The sequence below is a fragment of the Pan troglodytes genome, chromosome X (assembly GCF_028858775.2).
Source record: "Pan troglodytes isolate AG18354 chromosome X, NHGRI_mPanTro3-v2.0_pri, whole genome shotgun sequence".
NCBI lineage: Eukaryota > Metazoa > Chordata > Mammalia > Primates > Hominidae > Pan > Pan troglodytes.
The window spans coordinates 94,641,369-94,664,235 of NC_072421.2; the positions used below are offsets into that span (position 1 = coordinate 94,641,369).

A 22,867-nucleotide genomic window follows, 5' to 3' on the forward strand; every position below is an offset into this window, starting at 1 on the left:
AAACTGCAATTTTTAATTTAAAAAGCTGTATTATGTAAAATGCTGTGGCAATGTCATATATAAGCTTGGTCATTTACATAATTATTGCTTTAATCTTCTTAAGGTATTAGAAAATTAATTGCATTATAGAAATAAGGATGCCAAAATATTTCATAGAATATTTTTTTAATGGTCATGGAATTGTTTTCAGTGTGCCTATCTTCCTAACATTTAAATGATTTTATTATTTTCGTGGCCAATCAACTTCAATATGATGTCAATATCCAGTGCATCTGCTACTTTCCAGCCCTTTCATTGACCCCTGGCAGTGTGGTACCCACGTTTGTTACTCTACTGAAACTACTCTCTCTATTGCCTCTAGTTCCTACCTTCTAACCTTTTCTCTCAGCTATTATCATTCTTCATCTTTACGTTTGATAAGACCTTCCTGATACATCTTCTCTTGGTTTTGTTTTTGTTTTTCAAGAAACCTGTACCCATTAGCAGTCACTCCTCATCTTCCATCCTCAAACCCCTGCCCCTGTCAATCACTAACCTATTTTCTGTTTCTATGTATTTGTCTATTCTGGACATTTCATATAAATGGAATTACATAATCTGTGTTCTTTTTGTCTGGTTCCTTTCACTTAGCTTATGCTTTCAAGGTTCATCCATGTTGTAGCATATATCAATACTTCATTCCTTTTTATGGCTGAGTAGTATTCCGTTGTATGATATACCACAGATTGTTTATCCGTTCATCAGTTGATGGACATCTGGGTTGTTTCCACCTTTTGGCTATTGCAAATAGTGCTGCTATTAGTGTTCCTGTACAAGTACTTGTTTGAATGTGTCTTTTGAATTCTATTGGGCATGTATCGGTATATATCTAGGAGTGGAATTGCTGGGTCATATAGTGATTCTGTGTTTAACATTCTGAGGAACTGTCAAACAGTTTTCCAAAGTAGCTGTACCATTTCACATTCCCACTAGCAATGTAAAAGGGTTCCAGTTTCTCCATATCCTTTGCAACACTTGATATTGTCTGCTTTTAATGTTAGCCATCCTAATGGGTATGAGAATATTATGGTTTTATTTGCATTTCCCCAGTGGCTAATGATTTCGAGCAGCATTTCATTTATTTATTGCCTATTTGTATATCTACTTTGCAGAAATAGCTATTGAGATCCTTTACTTTTTTCTTTTTCTTTTTCTTTTTTTTTTTTTAGTGAGACACGGTCTTGCTCTGCCACCCAGGCTGGAGTGCAGTGGCACAACCTTGGCTCACTGCAACCTCCACCTCCCAGGCTCAAGTGATCCTCCCATTTCAGCCTCCTGAGTAGCTGGAACTACAGGCACATGTCACCACACCTGGCTAATTTTTGTATTTTTTGTAGAGATAGGGTTTTACCATGTTGCCCAGGCTGGTCTCCAGTTCCTGGGCTCAAGCTATCCACCTGCCTCAGCTTCCCCCTTTACTCATTTTTAATGGGGTCATCGTTTTATCATTGAATTGTTGCAGATATCTCCCATTCTCTGGGTTGTGTTTTCATTTTCATGTTAGTGTCTTTTGAAACACAAAAGTTTTAACTTTTATTAAGCTAAATTGATCTGTTTTTTTAATTGTGCTTTTAGTGTCATATTTAAAAAACTGTTGCCTAATCTAAGGTCACAAAAATTTATACCTCTGTTTTCCTCTAATAATTTCATTGTTTTACCTAACTTCATTTTTTTTCCATGTGGCTATCCAGCATCCCTGCACCATTTGTTGAGTCTATTCTATTTCATAATTGTCACCCTTATCCAAAATTCATTGACTGTAAGAGATTATTTCTGGATTTTTATTTTTATTCCATCAAACTGTATGTCTATCTTTATGGCAGTACCTCAATGTCTTGATTACTATAGCTTTATAGTAAGCTTTGAAATTGGCAGGTGTGTGTCCTCTACTTTTTTCTTCTTTTGATACATACTGACCTACTTAGTCTTCTGCTTGCTTATGATGATCAGCTTTTCTTCCCACTAGTTTGTGACTCAGGTTCCTTTTTAACATTCTTCAATGGTTTCCATCACACCAAGCACCGACCACCATTACCTTCTCTGATGGTTTCATATGATCCCATTTTCTTCACTTAAAAAAATATTCACAGAGTCACAAATCCTGTCTAATTAATTCATATTTATTAGATGAGGAATAAGAAATGGAGGAAAAAGTCAAAAATCTTAACACAGTTTTTAACCACCCCTGGGTTGCCCACTTAACATCATTCAAATCTGCAGCAAAACCATAGAGGAGACTAAGGTAGTGGGGATGGAGAAGAGAAATTTTTGAGAAATCCTCAAAAGGTATAATTAACAAGACTATTGTTGATAGAGAAATAATTGGGTACTGGAGAGAACAGTAAAACAAGTCCATTTTGCTATATTTTGGCAAAAATTATAATCACAGCTATTTTCTTTTTTTTTCTACTAATAATTGGATGGTTATGCTTAAGAACAGTATGACAAAATATCATTTTAGTTGAAAGTGCTAAAGCATGATACAAATATTTTTGATGGTTTTGTTATACTTACTAGTAATCTAATATGACACTATTATGCGTACATGTACCATGCCTTCTCGTGGGATACAAGCTATATTTGGCAGCAGGGGGAAATAACAAATCACAAGAATAAAGAGCTCATATTTTTACATTCATATTTTCAGAATGACTTTAGTGTTTCCCCTTGTGTTTCCCATGTGTGTTTCAAATCACCTTATTCAATTTTGCTATCTCTGATTCAGATATAGTGTACTATACATATATAATCTGTCATCAGATTCATTTTTAAGTGGAAAATTACATTAAGCTCTGGATTTTCAGTGAAATGTTTTTCATGGCACTATGAAAACACAATAGTGTAAATTGTACCATGTTGATATAGCTAATTATTCAAAACTGGGTCATGGCTTAAATTGTAGTGAGTAGAAACATACGCTTAAAATAATTGTAAGCCAATAACTATACTTTAGAGACTTTGTGCCTTTACTTGTCATATTTTTGAGACTCGATTTGATTTCCTGTTTAGTTTAACAAATTATTTTACTCAGGGCTTTACAATATCTGTCCAGCTCATTAGTTGTTACTTCTTTTACCCTTTTTATACTTGTTCTGGCTTTTCAAGGCTCACTGATTAACCACCCTTTGCAGCATTTCTCAGCCCTGGTGTGTCAGCTGAAGTCATACTACTTAGGGAGATTTTAGGTATTTTCTGTAAGTGATGTCCATGGGTGACTTTAGGGGAGCCATTTATGTATGGAGGCCACTGGCTATTGGAGCCTGACAAGAGGTCTCCATAACTAGTTTTCATCAGAATGCAAAATGATAAAATTTTGAGGAATAACCTTAGGCATTCATTGGAACCTATGGGGCAGGGGAAGGGGGGGGGGACATCCTAAACTGTGATAATAAAATACAGAAAGTTGGAAAAATAATGGAAAAATCTATAATTCTATAAACTTTACAGCCTACCTCAATGCACAAAAGGTGTTTATTATAGTATAATGTATTCCCATCTTTTGTTCAAGCATCATTCCATCAAGGGAATGCCCACTGTATTTAATCTTGTTAACAGTATGTTAATTGCAAGTGCTAGTTGTTTTTCTGTTTTCTTTTGTCAATTCACATTTATTAAATGCATACTTATTTTCTAGGCACTGTGCTGAATGCTAGGGGTACATAAATAAGACTCTGTGTCCTCGGGGAATGCAAGGATAGTGGGGAAGATAGATAGGTAATCGATTATTATCATAACATGTGTAAATGCCAGAAAAGAGAAGAGTAGGATATTGCAGGACCACAGAGGAGAGAAGGCCACCGAACTCAGATGAAGGGAAGTAAGCAAGAATTCCCAGTAGATGTTGATGCCAGATCTGAATTTCAAAGTCAGAATGGGAATTAGCCAATTGAAAAAGGATTGCAGTAGCAAAAAATTCTAGACACAATGAGAGTACACATTGAGGCATGTGTTAAGGTTTGAGAAACTGTGGTGTTTTCAAGAAACTCTAAGTTGTTTGGTGTAAGTGATAGGTAGTGTACTTTTAGGGAAAGTAGTAAGAAATCAGGGCATAAAGGGATGAAGTTACCTACACTCTAATGGCCTAGCTTGCAGTATTTAGGAGTTTAGATTTTATTCTAAAACTAACATGGAATGAGAATATGTTAAGCAGAGAAGTAACACTCTCAGATTAAATAATTATAAAGATCACTCTGATTATGGTCTGAGAGATGTTTGGGACCTGGTTGGGGATGGAGAAGGGGCCATTTGGTCTTGAGGCAGAGACTAGTCTGGAGCTTCTTGCAATATAAATTGAGGCAAGACATTGCACATGTCATAAAGTAGTGAGAATAAGAGCTTTGTACATATTCTATATAGAGAAAAAGTATAAAATTTGGTTTTAGAACTTGATAAGGGCTATTATTTTACATTACTCAAATTACTAAATTACGGTTCTATTTCCTGAATTTATCCTTGTCATTTTGATTGGAATTTTGAGTGTTGGTTAGGCAATTTAGTGCCAGATCTTTGAACTGATCAGTTTAATGCCACTAGATAGCTATTAATAATAATAGCCATTATCTGTAGGCTTTTTTCTATTCTAATTTCCCTAATTTTTAAGCTCTTGGGGGGCCAGTGTGTTACCTCACTCTTGTCTCTTTTTACATCTATTACTGCTATGCTCCGCTTAAAAAAGCACTCAAGTCCACAAATCTTAGTGTAAATGAAGTATTTCAAAGAGATTATCTCAATTACAAAAGAACTTGCATAAGTTTCCTGGAATATTTTTAAGAGAGTATATTATGAAAACTTAATTTTATTTGCACCCTTTGCCTAAAGGATGTACTGCTTTGTTTCAGAGAGTCTGACTTATGTGACTAACTACTTTGGCTCTTTTAAGTTTTCAGTTTTCCTCGAATAATTCAGTATCTCTATTGGGATCATTAACTGTTTACTTCACACAACCATTTACTAAAGACCTGGTCTACTCGAAGGACTATAATTCTAAGTAAGACAGTATGATGCCCTTAAGGAACATGTGTAAACCATTGTACGGTATCCTTCCCAAGGGTTCTGGATTCTGTATTTTGAAAGTCTCAAATTCACTGCCAGCCATCTACAAAGAGGTTGCTTCTTTTTCTGGTAGAAAAACAATTCCTAATATGCTATAAAAATTTTGTTGAGAATATTTGATCTTCAGATATAGTTAGGTTTCCATAGATACATCTAGACTAGATATCCATTCCGTGTCAAGAAATGAAAATGTGAGATTTTTATGAGCAAGATTAGCAAACAATTAAAACCAGTTTCCAACTTTAAATATTTGAAATCCTTACATTCACAGTGTACTTTTTTTCCTAAGTAAGATAATAGCGTCAGAGATCAGAAAGATGCCAGACCTAATAAACTAAGTCAGCTGCATTAGAATGCTAGTAAATGTCCTTTTGAAAGGTCATCTCCATTAGTCCTTTTGTTGCTCTCCTTATAGGGTTTTTTCCCCCTCTTTCTCTCACTCTCTTCTTTTGAAAATGTTCATAGCTTACTTTAACTAAATAGAGAATTTTATGAATTATTTAAAGTCTCTGTATTTAAACAAAACAAAGCAATAGAGAATGTCTAAATAGTATAACAACATAAGTAAACACTTTCTTTGAAGATGTTTGAAAGAAAAGAGCTGGAAAACCAAAGTTACTGTCACAAGGATTGGTAAATTCCCTCAGGATAAGTTACTTTGTGGTACATATCAGTAATTTCTTTTTAAAGAGTTGCTGGATCAGTGTAAATTTTCAAACTCTAAATAAAACTATATATGTTCCATCTATGTCTTGATGATGATAAAGTTATGAGTAGATATTAATTACAAGCATCCTCAAAAGAAAATATACACTGGTGTAAAGGGCCAACATGATTTTAACTTGCTCTTTTGATGATGACTTCTAATACTTCATGTCTATGTTGTTCTAGTAATTAGCATGAAGGAACTGCCCTGCCAGCTGGGAATGTCTTAAAGCCATCTTCTTATTATCTTTTAAGTTATTGATAATGTAACAGAGATTTTGAATTTAAAATATATAAATTCTGAAATCATTTTTTTTTGTAGAGCAGACATTGTTAGTGTGTGCATTTTTTTTTTTTACTGTGACACTGTTTTATGAATTAAACTTAATAAAGGCAAGTACTTGTATTACTGCTAAAAATGAAAACCAAAAGGATCCAGATATTGCCAGATAGGATTTGGTCAGAATTATTTGTTTATAGAAATTAGGATTTTAAAAAGTCAATGAAAAATATAAGTGTTCCAACAAGCATTGTAGTCCACTTTTATTATTATGTATGTAGATAATTAACAGTTTCAATCATATTGTGAGTAGAAACGTATGTATGATATAGAGTGATCTTTAAAATAATCTACATGGTATATACAGAACAGATTTTTTTTAATGTTGTTTGCCTAAGGTTCCAAAAAATAGGAAAGTGGAAATCAATGTGGAATTGTCAAGTCTGCAAAATATCTTTCCTTGGGATTGTACAGAACTCATTCTAAAAAAAAAAAAAGTCAAAAACTTCATCCTGCAGCAATGTTCTTTCATGACTTAGGACTAGAAGAAAGAGAGAAATCAGACTACCATCATGTAACGATTTAAAAATTAATCCATACTTGAGACCCCTGTATCACTGAGTTTTTTTAAACGTAACCTCCTCTTTTCTCGTATAAAAAAACTAGATTCAGAACATTACAGTTGAGGAGGAATATATTACCATTGTAACTACTGAACACTCTCTATTACTTAATTTTTTTTAAAGTGTGTATGTGTGGATTGGATACAGTAATCTAGGAAAGTCTCTGTGTAACAGTGAGCATGGTATTTTTCTAGACATTGTTGGTCTCAGAGGTCCCCATTAAAAAGAATAAGAGTTGCTACTTCTCAAACCTTGTCAGATACTGGGCATATTACCTGCATGCACAATGGAGGGTTTGAGGATACCAGTCTACCTTTGTGATAACCTTGTTTATACACTTACAAAACATATCGGCTAGTGTATGCATTATTTCTACAACACTACCACAGCTTTGCTTGTAAGATTTTGTAAGAAATACACAAGAGGAAGGAATCATAGGCCTTGGATTCTGAAATGTCTAATTCAGTCACAGTGATGCAGTGCTCACATGAACTATAGCAGATTTAATGAGCAATCCAGGACAGAGACACATGTACTGGACACACTAGGGAAAGAGATTACGTGTACAGGGGCTAATTAGCATGAAATATGAATACATTCATATAAGTAGTCTTGATCTATGGGATGCCTTCATTATTGGGAATGATTTTTGCATGAAGTTAATGAAGAGAAATTCAGGAGTTATGCTGTATAAAGAATTTTAAAATAGTATTTTAACTTTTTGATTCTGCAAAGTCTCAATTTCTGGAGCAAAAAAGAAATTGCATATCATGAAATAGTATGAGCAAATGAATGTGGATCTATTTTCTACAGTGTCTAAAATATAACAAGGTGGGGAACAGTAGCTATCCTTCATTTAACTGATTAATCAACAAATAGACTTCAATCTCTTGAATTAGATATGTACAAGATATTGAGTGTCAGTTTGATATTTTAAGTAAGGGAATGTGGTCATAGTGTATTCCAGAATATATACCTCTAGCCAGATAGTTGAAAGGCTTGGATTCAGTTTGTTGGGTATTCTAAGCATCTTTACCAAAGAAATCAGTCTTGAAGCAGGATTTAGAGAAAGAATGGATTTCGACTGGACATGGTGCCTCATGCCTGTAATCCCAGCACTTTGGGAGGCTGAGATGGGCGGATTGCTTGAGCCCAGGAGTTTGAGGCCAGCCTGGGTTACATGGTGAAACCCTGTCTCTACAAGTAATAAAAAAATTAGCTGAGCATGGTGGCATGCGCCTGTTGTCCCAGCTACTTGAGAGGTAGAGGTGGGAGGATCCCCTGAGACCCTGTCTCCAAAAAAAAAAAAAAGATTTCATTTGTTTTAAGTTTGGTTAAGGCTTATAGGAAAAGGAGCCAGAGAAGTGAGAAGAATAATATTTGAAAATAGACCAGGATTGTAATATTAATTTGAATATCAGATACTTTATTCCATTTAAACAACAGTTTTATTCTAATTTGAGGTTTGAAATTTAACATATGAAAACTTGGAATTTAAAAGAATTTTTGATAAATGTTAAATATTGGAAGTTTGAGAAATTAAGCTGATTTTTGCCACTGCCCTTCAAAAAAGTTCAACATTGTATTGCTTAAATATGTGGCTATATTTATGTAAAATACACAATTAATATTAATATTTTATTTCGTATCTGACTTCAATACATTTTTATGTGCTTCCTGTTTGTGGATATCTTAGAAACTGCTACAGAAGTCAATATTCTTAGAAAATTCAGTAATTCAGAGACGTGAAATTAGAACAATAACAGCTTAAGTGGTTTATAAACAAAGATTATTTGCAAGAAATAGAATATTTCTGTGTAAGTTCATTGGGTTATGTGCCATCTAGCAGAAAAATAGGCTGTGTATGGTGTTTATGTTCAGTGTTCTCATGGTTGCCCATGGTACTGAACTCACACCTTTATATGTGCAAAATGTGTGTAAGTGAAGCAAGGAGTTAGTGGAGCTGGTAATCAGAATAGAATAGGAATGGGAATAAATTTAGAAGTGACCATCATTCTCTCTGTCCCAGCTTTGAACAAGTCAAAATGCACATGATTTTGCACATTTCATTATCAGGGCACCTTTTGAGAGAGAGAGTCGATTGACAAAAGATGGGTCGTAAATCAGACTAATTCTTTGTGTGACTGCTCTTTGCTTTATGGGAACATGTTTGACTTTAGGGACATAAACTTCAGGGAGGTGCAATAGGTAGATGACAACCATTAAAATAGCAGAAGACACTTGCTGAGTGTTGAGCATTTAAATTGTGCTAAATAATGTGCTGGATGAGTTTACCTAAGTCTCCTCATTTAATGCTAGCAGATTCCTTGTAAGATATAGGTACTATTTTTTTTTAATCTCAGATTTATAGTTGAAGAAACAAAGGTTTAAGGAGATAAGTATTTTGCTTGAAGTTACACAACTTTTAAGTGGTAGATCCAGTATTCAAATCTGAATCATTCATACAATTGAATGTATACCTCATTTAATTTAGTAATATATTATTCTTAAACATTGAGAGTAACAAAAGTTCCTTTTGAATCCGTTTTTCTATTTAGCTAGGCAATAAGATGGCCTCATTTCATCTTTTGTGTACTTTACTGTAGTATAGCTGTGAGAAAATCATACTAGGCTTTCTGCTGGTTAGATCTCAGACATATATGTATATTTATCTCCTGCTGCCTGTCGAAGCACTTTTTGCTCTTGCAAATGCCTGTAATCTGGCCTGTATGTCCTCTGTCACTGTAGGTTCCACAAAATAGGGTCTCTTTCCTTCCTGCAAGCATTGCCTTGGGGGATATTTTCATGTTTCCTTTTGTGTTCATTCATGGCATGTATGTTCATTTTATACCATTTAGGAAGCATGAGAGATTTTAAAAAGGTCTCTTGAATTTATATGACGCAATTGCAATTTAGAAGTAACCATCATTCTCTCTGTCCCAGCTTTGAACAAGTCAAAATGCACCTTAACGTTTTAGTCATTTTGCTATTCTTTCAGTGATGGTTTCCCTATGCCTGCGGTTTTTCGTTTTTTACTGTGTCTGTATCCTTATATTTTTATAAGTACTTTATTCTGGTATGTAGTATATACTATAACCTGCTTTTTGAATCTAATATTTATTCTTGGAACATAAACTAATATTCTGCAAATACATGATTTTATTGGCTCTATAAAACTCCCTTGTAAGAATATACTATGATTTATTATCATTATTTTTTAAATTTCAATAGCTTTAGGGTAAAATTGGTTTTGGATTACACAGATAAATTACATAGTAGTAAAGCCTGGGCTGTTAGTATATACATCACACAGATAGTGTATATTGTACACAATAGATACTTTTTCAGCCCTCATCCTTCTCCCAACCTACCCTCTTCTGAGTCTCCAGTGTCGATTATCCCAATCTGCATGCCCCTGTGTACCCATAGCTTAGCTCCTACTTATAAGTGACAACATGCAGTATTTGGTTTTCCTTTCCTGAATTACTTCACTTAGGATAGTGGCCTCCAGTTCCATCCAAATTGCTACAAGAAATGTTATCTTGTTCTTCTTTGTGGCTGAGTCGTATTCCGTATACACACACACACACACACACACACACACCACATTTTCTTTATCTGCTCATCAGTTGATGGGCACTTAGGTTGGTTACATATCTTTGCAATTGTGAATTGTGCTGTGATAATCATACAAGTGCAGGTATCTTTTCGATATGACTTATTTTCCTTTGAGTAGATATCCAGTAGTAGGATTGTTGGATCAAATCATAGATCTTTTAGTTCTTTACGAAATCTCCATACTGTTTTCCATAGTCATTTTACTAATTTACATTCCCATCAGCAGTGTAAAAGTATTCCCTTTGTACCACATCCACGCCAGCATCTATTGTTTTTTGACTTTTTTTTTTTTTTTTCTTGAGACGGAGTCTCTCTCAGTCACCCAGGCTGGAGTGCAGTGGCGTGATCTCGTCTCACTGCAACGTCTGTGTTTTTTGACTTTTTAATAATGGCCATTCTGACTGGGATAAGGTGGTTATCTCATTGTCGCTTTAATTTTCATTTTCCTAATGATTAGTGATGCTGAGCATTTCTTCATGTTTGTTGGCCATTTGTGTATCTTATTTTAAAAAATGCCTGTTCATGTGATTTGCCCACTTTTCAATAGGTTCATTCATTTTTTTCTTGCTGATTTATTCACTAAGATTTATTTATTTCCCTGTTGTTCAATATTTAGATTGTTTCAAATTATTTGATATTATTATGCCACATAGAATAGTCTTGTATATAAATCCTTTTGTAAATTTCTTATTGAAATTACTGGTGGAAGGATATGAGTTGTTTTGAACTCTTGTTATGTATTGCAAATTTGTTTCTGAAAGGCTTTCAAATTTAGATTCCTACCAGCCGTATGTGAGTAGCAATCATTTAGAACACTCACAAATACTAAGTGTCATGATTTTAAAAAATATTATATTTGTTAAATTGATGGGTGAAAAACTGTATCTTATTGTTTTTATTTATATTTATTTGCTTACTCATGATGTTTAAATAGCTTTATTACATATTGACCGTTTGTTTTCGTCTAATTTTTGTTCATATAGTTTTACTCATTTTTGTTTTACAAGTATAGTATGTTTCTTATTTCTTTAAATATATTTATATGTTTATATTAACCCATTATCACCATTTTTGCAGTTTGCAATTTTTTCCTGAAGTTTTCATTTGCATTTTAATTTTGTTTTAAAGTATTTTAAGATAACCTGTAGTTTTTTTGTGGTTGTGGTTGTTGTTAAAATTAGTGGGACCGTTGAAACTAGAATTTCCCTTTTAGATAAAAATTTTGCATTAGTTACTTCAGGGAAACAGAAGAGTATAATAATTGTGATAGGGACTCAAGAGAAATTATACAAATGGTGCTATTCATTATCGTTGGCTTCCATTCAAATGGAGCTGGATTTGTTATTTTCCTATTTCTCTTCCTGAGTCTCCATTTGTGACAGTCTCTTGGCAGGATTTCAGTCTACTTCTAACTTTTATACTTGTGGTTGGAGCCCAGCCAGCTTCTCCTGCTTTCTGGGAGGAGCTCACTCTCATCGTACATCTATTGACTTGGATGTCTTGTCATGGTAAAGCAATACGTGGAAGGTATTCAAGTTTCCTGAGACTAAAGTGGGTCATATCTCTGTCCCAAAACTGAATCATTTGAAATCTGAAAGTGACTTTAAAGATCATCGTTTAAAAATCTCACCATGTAGATGAGTCAAATCCAGAGACACTGCTTTTGCTTGCTTTCTCAGGCACACAGACTTCACTGAAGAGTAGTAAGCTTGATTGATTCTCTGACAGCTACATTATATTGTAGAGAACTTTGTTGTTATCGATCTCATTTACACATTTAATTCCTACTCTGTATGTGGGAATATAATATTTTACTGATTTAATAAACCAGGCATGATTTCTTATTGTGTGATTTATTGTGTGATTCTTTTTTGTCACAAACTTTGTAGGTTGAGACTTGGCAAGTAACCTACCCTTGAGGGTTTTTTTTTTTTTTTTTTTTTCCCAGATGATGGTATCTGTGGTAGTCTCTCTAAGGCATTATTATGAAGACATTTATTAAATCTCGGTCTATTTGAGTGCCACCTAACGTCTAGATCTCTCAACAGTTTTGCCTAGCCATCATTTCTCAGCTTGGGATGGTGTAGAGAAACATATTATTCCCACCTGAGCTTATAGAACTGTAGCTAACATCATCAGATGTCAGGGCTTTGAGCAAGCCTGCTTGTGGGTGGTTTATCTTTTCCAGTGATTTGAGACTTGTGTTGCATTGAATATACTTTGAATTTCACGTGTATCTCTGCTCTATTAGTCTGTATTTGGGTTGTTTTGAAGGATTTTTATTTTAATATGTAGACTGATACATTTTTGTATATGTTGCTGGAGGCGCTTTTGCACTGCTATGTTTTAGAAATCAAAATAATAAATAATGCATATGGTGTTCATTGTTTTTCTCCTCTGTCTTTTGATGACTATTAACTTTCATTGGAAGTGTTAGTAACATTTCTTTATTTTTATTTTTACTATTTTAAAAATAATAGTAATAATAATAATAAACGTTTAGCTTTTTAGCCAGGTGTAGCATTTCCTAATTTGAAAATGTGCTATTCATTTTTTAAATAGACTATTTTGTAGAGCAGTTTTAGGCTTACAGAAAAAATTATGCAGAAATCTCAGAGTTCCCATATAATTTTCCTCTCCTTCAGAATTTCTCACATTATTAATATCTTGCATTAGGGTAGTACATTTTTTACTGTTGATGAAACAATATTAATAAATTATTATCCTTAAAGTCCATAGTTTATATCATGATTCAGCCTTTGTGTTATACAGTTCTATGGGTTTTAACAAATGTCTTGTCTACTATATACTGATATTTGACTTATCCTTTGATGACAGTGTAATCATTCCTTACATGGTTCATTCATTCATTTCCTCATTTCATATATTTTTTCCTGTAACTATTTATTGAGTACTTCCTGTGGTAGGCATTCTGACAGATGCTAAAGGAAATTGCCAACCTACGCACACCCGATGATGATGTTGAGGTCATTTGTGAGAAAAGGCTTTAAAAGGGAATAACCTTTGCTGACAGAATGGTATGATAATCAGAATGGTACTGATTACTGGCTTAAAATTTCTACTTGTGAAGTGTTTCAATTAAAATAGGAGTAGCATGTTCCAATTATGCTTCAGACATTTATTTGCAGAGAAGTGCAGTGTGGGAGCTATGTTAACTGGTGGCTGTACTGGGTATTTCTTTATATCTTCCCTATTTTTTGTTTGTGATGAATATTTCTTTATATCTTCCCTGTTAGAAGCTGTCAGAGGTATTCAAAAAAAGCAGTATTTTTCCTTGGAACTAACTATTCTGGGACAGTGTAAGCCAATGGGAAATTTTGACTTAATGAATTTCCCATTGTAAACTTTCGGCATTAAATCTGTTGATATGTGCAAAAAATTTGTAATATTTACATATCTTTGACGGGGAAAACAGGGTTGATTTCTTTTTACCTAAACCAAGCATTCCAAATAAATAAATACCAGTAGAAATGAAGAGTATAAATAGAAAACAATAGGAAGACTTAATAAGAAGACTTAATTGAGTTAATTCATCTTTTTTCCTGGTTCTGTCATTCCTTTTCTCTTTAGTTGTAAGATTATACATTGACTAGCTAGCAGTGATGCCTTCAGGCTAGACATTAGTATACGTTTTTGGTAGGTTCTTATATAATCTGCCAACTATTACTCTTGCAGAGGTTATTTATTATTATTTTTTGTAACAGTTTAATTGAGAGTATATTATTTGAAGCTAGACTATCTGAGTTTAAATCCTGGCTGCCATGCCACCAGGGGCAGGTGTCTTAACCTCTCTAAATCTCAGTTTCATCTGTCATTATAATAATACTTTTTTAACATGGATGTTAGCATGATTAAATTGATGTACATGCAAACCAGTTCCATTAATCACTGCTTAGAATTTGTTGTGATGATTATATTGTAAGAGACCAAGTTGAAGTTCTTCTTGATCTATAAATGTATTTCTAATGTTTCTTAGATGAATTTGTTGAACATTAAAGAGATTTCCTTTCATGGCTAATGGCTGTGCTTTGAAAATTTTCATATTAAATGTAGAACTATAATCCTCTTTCTGTGTAGATTGTGAAGCTAGTACTTTATTTTCTTTCTCTCAGGCTTCTGATTTATGTTTTCATTGAGTGAATATCAGACCATTGCTAATGTCATAAAATAAAATCCAGAAAATAGATGAGTCACTCATTGAAAATAAAATCTGATCAGAAATCCTTTGACTGTGTTACATTTTAAGATAATGAATGCTTGGTTTTTGAGTTTTACTATCATACCAACTTTTCCCATGTGTGCATGTGTGTATACATGTGTATGCATATCAGAAAAACTGAAATACTATTTCTGCTCAATTCTATTTTGTGAAGTCAATCCAACTTTTATAGTCCCATAAATATCAAATAAATGAAATAATTATTGTCACTAAAGTGGAGAAACTATTGCTTCTTCTTATCTTGTTTATTTTGTTTGCTACTTAAATTGACATTGAGGCAAATTTTAAGTGAGTTTATGTTGTGAAACCCTGCTAAAATTTAGAACTCACTGTAGTTTGTTAAAATATGTAAAAATCCATTTTAAGTAAGTATGAAATCCATTGAAGATACTTTTATTTTTTAAGCAACCTTGGAGTGTAGATTTTAAAGAATACTTGTCTGGCAATATCCATAGCTTAAAATATGTAGACATGAATACCGATAGTTGAAAATTAACTTATTTAACCATTTGAAAATGAGATTTCTCTGGGGACTGTGGTGGGGTGGGGGGAGGGGGGAGGGATAGCATTGGGAGATATACCTAATGCTAGATGACGAGTTAGTGGGTGCAGCGCACCAGCATAGCACATGTATACATATGTAACCTGCACAATGTGCACATGTACCCTAAAACTTAAAGTATAATAAAAAAAAAAGAAAATGAGATTTATTTTGTTTTATCCAGTGAAAAATACAAAACCAAGTAGACATTGTTTTTTGGTTAAAAAGGTCACAAATTTATGACTGTATATGTTACTGGGATTAGAAGTGGTTTCCCTATTGGTAGTTTATCAAGTGAGTGAATACCTTTCTGTGAATATGAACAAGCTTCACCAATTTTAGCAGTTCAATTTTAGAGAAGCTGTGATGAGTTATTTTGCACAAAAGGCTTTATCTTTCAAACTCCTTTGCTATCTTTGCTTGACAGAGAGAGGATTTGATGACTTTTTCAAAACTCCCCTTTACTGCTTCACCTGAGTAATGTTTTAGTTGCCGTGTAATAAAAATGGAGCTGAGAATTGAAAGGCCAAAGCAGAGGGAGTTTTATAGCTTGGGATCTTTTAAGTTTCATGGATTTATTTTGTATTTATATCCTGGGGGGGATGTACATTCTGATATTGCTCAGTTTTTGTCTGTTGGGGAAGTCAGTTGTCCAAAATAGCACTTTATTTTTTAATATAAAAAGAGTAATGATTTGCCTTTAGTGAAGGATAATTTTAATGGTACATTGCAGAGATTTAGTTGGGGAGAAATTATAGGCATTATTTTAATATTTATAAAGTATTTTGAGGGCCATGCAAGAAGGCTGCATGTAAATACACTACCAATAAAGTAACACCACTAATACAATTGAGATACTAAAAAAAGAAAAAATATATACTTACCATCTAGTGAGCAGAGACTTTCTTTCCCTAATTTGCATTTAGAAAGCTCTAAATTAAAATGCTAAAAGGAAGACAAACAATTTCAGCACATGCTGCTGGTTTTGTAAATACAACTTGCTTACTTGATATAATTTTAAATGAATACTCTTGACATTAAGACATCATGCTTTCTGATCATGTACTGGTAAGCCACAGAACAATAGAAATAAGCTTGAAATGGGCATAGTTTTTACCATAGTGTAACTTTAATTGCATGCTTTTATATCTTCAAATTAATTTTTGACATCGCTATACAGAAATAGACTTGTACAAAGAAAAATGAATAACTTGCTTATCTACAAGAGTGTCATTTTACTTGTGAACCATTGTAACAGGTTTTTTGTTTGAGCATACAACAAACAAAATATGTAATGTTGTTTTATCTTCCAAAAATACATTGCTGTATAATAAGAAATTGTAATTTTGCAATAAAAGAAAAATCCACCAAACTGGTATATATGTGATTTTTTTTTTTTTGGTCAAACCCTGTAAGTGACAAATTTGACATTTAATGCTATATTGTAAACTATCAGGTATCTTTTTTTCTTGCTTTTTAACATAGCTATTTCTCACGTTTTCTCTTCTTCAACTTCTTTCATGCCTCACCTCTAAATCCCCAAAGTACACACCACACAAACACTTGGAGAAACATAAACATGCACATGTTTGATGACCTACCTCATAATTCATTAACAAATCTAGAAGCACTCCATCAAGAGCCCCTTCATATTCCCTTGCAAAATCTATCAAATTGTCCTGTATCTTTATTGATATTATTTCCTGTTACCATGGACAGAAAGAGTCCCTGTACCTATGGAAGAGCAATCTGTCCACTTGTGCCCTGGTTCCCATTCCTCAGTGATTTAGCTCCTTTCTCCATGCCATATTTATTTTCTCCTTCTCAACTGGATCATTTTCAGCAGCATACTAACATGCTCTAGTGTCTCTTCTCTTGATAGAAAGAACCACTCTCGACCTCATAGCTCACTCCAACTATTCCCTATCTCTCTGCTTCTCAGAGAGCAAAGCCCCTTGAAAAATTTCTCTATTATTCTATTAGTCACTGTCTTACATTGTCATCTCACTCTCAGTCCCTTCCGATTGAACTTTCATGTTCATCATTCCACAGAGTCTACTCTTCTTAAGAACTCCAGTGACCTTCCATGTTTGTGGCTCAATTATTATTTTAACCTCTCAGCAGCATTTTATATATTTGAGCATTCCCTCTTTCTTAGAGGAAACTATGATATTGGTTCTCATGACTTCGTACTCTCCTGGGTTTCCTCCTTCACTAGCCCACTCTTTCTCAATTTGCTTTGTTCACTGCTTTAATTGGTTTTCACATATGTTTTGGAGATGGAACCAATGATACTTGCTGATGAATTGGATTTGTGCGATAAAAGACAAAAAGGAAGCAAGAAAGACTCCTAATTATTTGGCCTAAGCAACTAGTTGATGGTACCATTTATTGAGAAAGGAAAAACTTGGGTGGTGTCAGGGTCAGGGGTCAAGAATAGAGAGTTATGCCTTGGCCATCTTACATTTGAGATTTTTTTTCTAGACTGAAATCATGTTGGAAATGTTGTTTGGTAAGTAGTAACTAGTTAGAGTTTGAGTCTAGAATTCCAGGGATTAGTTATTGCTAGAGGTATCAATTTGAGATCATTAGCACATCGATGGTATTCACATAATACATCGGGTTGAAATTACTTTGTGAAAGAGTATACATGGAGAAGAGAAAAAATTACAGGATAGAAGCCCTGATGCATTCTATCAATTACAGGCCTAAGAAAGGAGGAAGATCCAGCAAAGCAAATTGAGGAAAGTATGACCAAAGAAAGTAGAACACTGTGAGTCATAGAACCAAAATAAGAAAATGTTCTCAGAAGGAGAGTACGATCAAATGAATCAAATGCTACTAAGAGTTTGAACTAGATGCCATGTTGGTGTGAGTTGAAGAATACAGTTGGAGGTGAGAGAGTATAAGCAGTTTGGCTAGACAATTCTTGAAAAGCTTGGCTCTGGAGGAGCATGGAGAAGGTGGTATGTGGGAAGGGTATGGTATTAGGGTATTTTAGGATTTTTTTTTTTTTTTTTTTTTTTGAGACAGAGTCTCTATAGGCCAGGCTGGATGGAGTGCAGTGGTGCAATCTTGGCTTACTGCAACCTCCACCTCCCGGGTTCAAGCGATTCTCGTGCCTCAGCCTCCTAAGTAGCTGGGACTACTACAGGTGCACACCCCCATTCCTGGCTAAATTTTGTATTTTTTGGAAGAGACAGGGTTTTGTCATGTTAGCCAAGCGGTCTCGAACTCCTGACCTCAGTTGATCTGCCTGCCTCGGCCTCCCAAAGTATTGGGATTACAGGCATGAGCCACCGTGCCCAGCCTATTTTATGTGTTTTTTTTTTAAATGGGAAATATGGAAGCATCTTTGAATGCTAATGAGAATAATAGTGTTGGAAAGAAAAAGTTGAAGTTGTAGGAGAGAGAGAAAATAAAAAGTGAAAGAAAGAAAAGGGAAGAGTCCTAGATCTACAAGTGGAAGAACTTACCTTTGATAGGAGGATCCTTTTCTCCTTTGTAATGGGAAAGATGAAGATGGTGTAAATGCAAGTTTATTTGCTGGTGGCATGATTATGGGTGGGGAGGTGCCATTTGATAGTTTCTATTTTCTCATTAGTTAGGCAGCAGTGTCATCACCTAACAGTTTAGCAACAGTGTAGTATGGATTGATGTGAAGTGAATCATTTGAAAAAATGTGAAGTAATTATCGGTATAGTGTTGCTGTCATTGCTGGATAATAGACAGTGTTCCCTTGAAATTGATTATTATTACTTTAGAGTGATATTACTCTTCCCAATTATGCTATTTTCTAAGAATGCCATACAAATGCAGGCCTGCAAAAACATATAGAAGCATTAAGGGGAAAGTGCATTAGATAATGATTACTAATGTCAAGGAATACATCTTGGACCATGGAATTTAAACTAGACAGGGAGGCAAGTGAGGACAGGAGAGGAATGATGGACGGTGGGTCAAAGAGCTGGTGGCTTCATTGACATTTAATAATTGGTTCAGCAGGGTTACTTGATCAACTAAACTGGACCTATAGAAAAAAAGATCATCAGTTACGGTGATTGAATTGAGATTTGGGAGGTTGTGTTACTTTTGGTGGTCCGGGTGTGATGATCACAGGATTGAATGGCAGAGGCTGAATTCAGGAAAAGATGGAGAAGTTAAACTGAGAGACTAGAATAGGTCTGATGCAGATGATGAAGTCACTGAAAACAACAGAAGTTAGAGTGAACAAAAAGACTGAGTCAGTTGCTACAGTCTTTAGTAAATGACAGGGGAGTGACTAGGAGATCTGAAGATTAAATGGAAAAGATGGAGTAGCTGAATTATGCTACCTAATACTTATTTCTGTCAACAGGATCATATGAAAATGAAATATTGGCAAACCAATTACTTTATAAACCGATGACTGAATGAAAATCACTTCATGCATTGTTAGAGATAGCCCAATGAAAATGGATTCCGTTGTGTTTATCTAGTTCAGATAGTACATTTAATGAGAACAGTTTAAGTGGAATGACATTTATGATGGTTAGCCATGATTATAATGAATTTTTGAAGCGTAGTCAGTTAGGCATATATAGTACCCTTTATCTATAAATTCATGTTTTAAAATAAATATATATATATAATTATAATCTGTGTTAAAATAAACACTTCAGATATACAAGTTAAAACAGCTTAAGGGATAAAATAGGCTTTTTTTTTTTTTTTTTTTTTTTGCTGTGTTCATAGTAACACTATATAAAGGATTTACTTGAAACATTTCAGTTTGCTCAAGTTAGCCAAGTATATACTTTGGCAGGTGACAAGGCTCAATAGGAGTCCTTGTGTTTTAAGTCTTGGTTCTCTGTGACCGTGTGACCTCAGTTCCATAAACCAAAAAATCAAATGGTTGTATTAGGTACTTTTAAGGGATCGTCTGACTTTGTTCTATGATTCTAACAAAAAGAAATTTGAAATATTTGTGTGGAAATTGTATCTTAGCTTTTATCATTGACATCATAATATTATGTGGTATATATCTCTGTACCCCCTTTATATAAGATTCTAAGCTATTGGTGATGGTGTGATTTAATACTTCCGGTTTTCCTTTTATTCTGTAATATAATTTAAATAGGTATTAAATAGGTATTCAAATGATTTCCTTTCAAGCAAGACCAGGAAAAGAGCATAATATAGTACACTGAGAAACACCAAGAAAGACCAGTTATACATTACCTTCTATTTGTAAATCATTTCAAACCTACAGAAATTGCAAGATTAAGAATACTACAAAGAACACTTGTATATATCCTTTACCCTACTCAACTACTGTTAAGCTCCTTTTTCTCCTTCTCTCTTTCCCTCTTCCTTAACCCTCTTCCCTCTCTCTTCCTGCCTTCTTTCCTTCCAATCTCCATCTCCATCTCTATTTCTTCTTCAGCCTCATTTAATGTGGAACATTTCCACAGCCATTCTTTGTCTTTTATGACATCAACAATTTGAAAAATATAAATCTCCTTTTTAGAAACATAGCATTCCTTATGATTAGATTCAGGATATATGTTCTTAGCCAGAATTCAGCATAGGTGATACTATATGAGGTATACACCTGGAGGTACTCACTATCTGTCCACCTCTCATTGGAGAAGTCAATTTTCGATTAAGGTATTATGTAATTTCTCTAGTGTCTAATTAACTCTTTTTTTCCTTGGAATTAATAAGCAGTCTGTAGGAAGACACTTTAAGACCATGCACATATCTTGCTCCTCATCAAAATGTTCCCCTAGGTTATCTAACATTTATCATAATGGTTGTAAAATGATACGTTGCCAATTACAGTACTCCTTCCACATATAGCGGTTGGCACTCAGCATTCTACTGTAAGCAAGACCTCTCCTTTCTCATCTATCATTTTTACTTATTGATAGATTTATTATTAGTATGAACTTATAAATTCCCATTTTTCAATGGTTTATAGTTCGTTACTGCAATGCATTACTTGGTGCTAAATTTTTGCCAGATTTAGCCAGTGAGAGCTCCCTCAAGCTGTTCCTGTGAAATGCCTACATTTTTTTTTTTTTTTTAGCACTACCTTACTTTTTGACATACAAAGACATTTTAGTTTCATCTTGTAGCTACTCTCGCACAATCTTCTTTTTTAGTGGGAAATTGTACCTGGATGCTAGGTGTGTGCTCATTGCTACTGGAATGCAAGGAAAGGCAAGTTACTTTTAAGTTAACAGACAACAAACATTAAAAATGTAATTAGGGCATGACTTTTTAGCCATATCATAGGATTGTACTTTTACATATGTCTCATCGGTTTGATGCAGGTGAGAGGTAATTTTGAGCCCTTATATAGTAGCCTAATTATAATTAATAATTTTAATTTTTTAAAGTAATAATGTGTGAGGTGAAGGAGTAGCAAATACTTACTTTCCCTAACATAAGAAAAATACCATTAATTGATCTAATGGCCATATATTCATACTCTAGTTGAGTTGCCTCAGTGACTCACTTAATAAAATAAGAAATTAAAATGTCAAATAGAATTCGACAAGAGATTTTAAGGAGAAAACAGAGTCTGTTTCTACCTCAGAAAGTTAGTTAAACAGTAGCTTCAATCATGTGCTATGGAGTACTACAGGTGGAGAAAACAATTCTTGATATTTGTTTATATTTTCAACTTTGAAAATCAGATTATGGGGTTTCATAGAGTTTACTTAAGGTGTGGTAGTTCTTTGATGTTTTTAAAAATATATCTTTATTGTAGTTGGGACATAATATTGAAGAAACTAATTTCTACATGTTCAATGAATTGAATAATTCAAAATTCAATTCAGAACTCATACACTCAGTGTTCTCCTTTATTTTGATATCACTCATGTTTATTTTAAATCCTTTTCTCTTCCTAAGCATCTAATTTTTTCCCTTCATTCTTGTATTACTTTATAAGTGATCTTATTACAAATAAGCATACACTGAGTCATTGCAACAGAAAAGTGCTTCATATACTGAGTTGCTTTCTGTTGCACTTGATATATTAATTGTGCACTTACTATATATGCAAGCACTGTGCAGGCAGCTCTATTTCTTTAAAAGTTACTTAAATTACTGGTGCTTCCAATGAAGCTGGTGGTAGGGTCCGTTCCCTATCTCCAAACTATTAGACCAGCTTGTCAGATGTATTACTCATTAGGTTGCTAAGGCGTAAAGTCAGAATTTCAGATTTATAACATGGTGACATTTGATGTTTTTCTTTTGTTTATTATCAGTGCTGTATCTGATGGTGGAAACAACTATACTTTTAAATCTTCTGTCTCAAAATGTATTCTTCCTAAAATTTCATATTTTTAACCATTAAATTTTCTCTAAAATATATCTTAGAATTGATGGTATACCTTTCCCCCCTTTATCATGACAGTGATGATCAAATCCTTGCTTTGTGAAATATTTTCTTGACATATTTGAACTGGGTAGTTTTTTTAAATGAGTGCTGTTTTTTGAGTCATCTTTTCCTTTTGTTGACTTTTGCTTTATGAATAATCATGTATTCTCACTTGGTTCATTAAGTAGTAGTAGCATAATGATGAGAGTATATTAAAAGAATTTATTTTAGATTGACCCAATCTATGTGAGACATCAACAACACACAAATAATAGAACCATGTTTTTTTGTTTTTTTTTGTTTTTCCTCTTCTGGAAAGAAACTACTCTTACTACTAACATTGAAACTAGAGTCATCCTTGGACTTTATTCAAATGTGTCAGTTTTGGAAACCATAC

General features: G+C 33.9%; 1 protein-coding gene and 1 pseudogene across 5 annotated transcripts in view; both read left to right on the forward strand.

Moving 5' to 3' along the window:
* The window catches only part of DIAPH2 (diaphanous related formin 2), a 922,276-nt gene that overhangs the window by 341,831 nt on the left and 557,578 nt on the right, over positions 1-22,867 (forward strand). The window lies entirely within an intron of this gene.
* Positions 16,583-17,430, forward strand: LOC134809370 (uncharacterized; annotated as a pseudogene).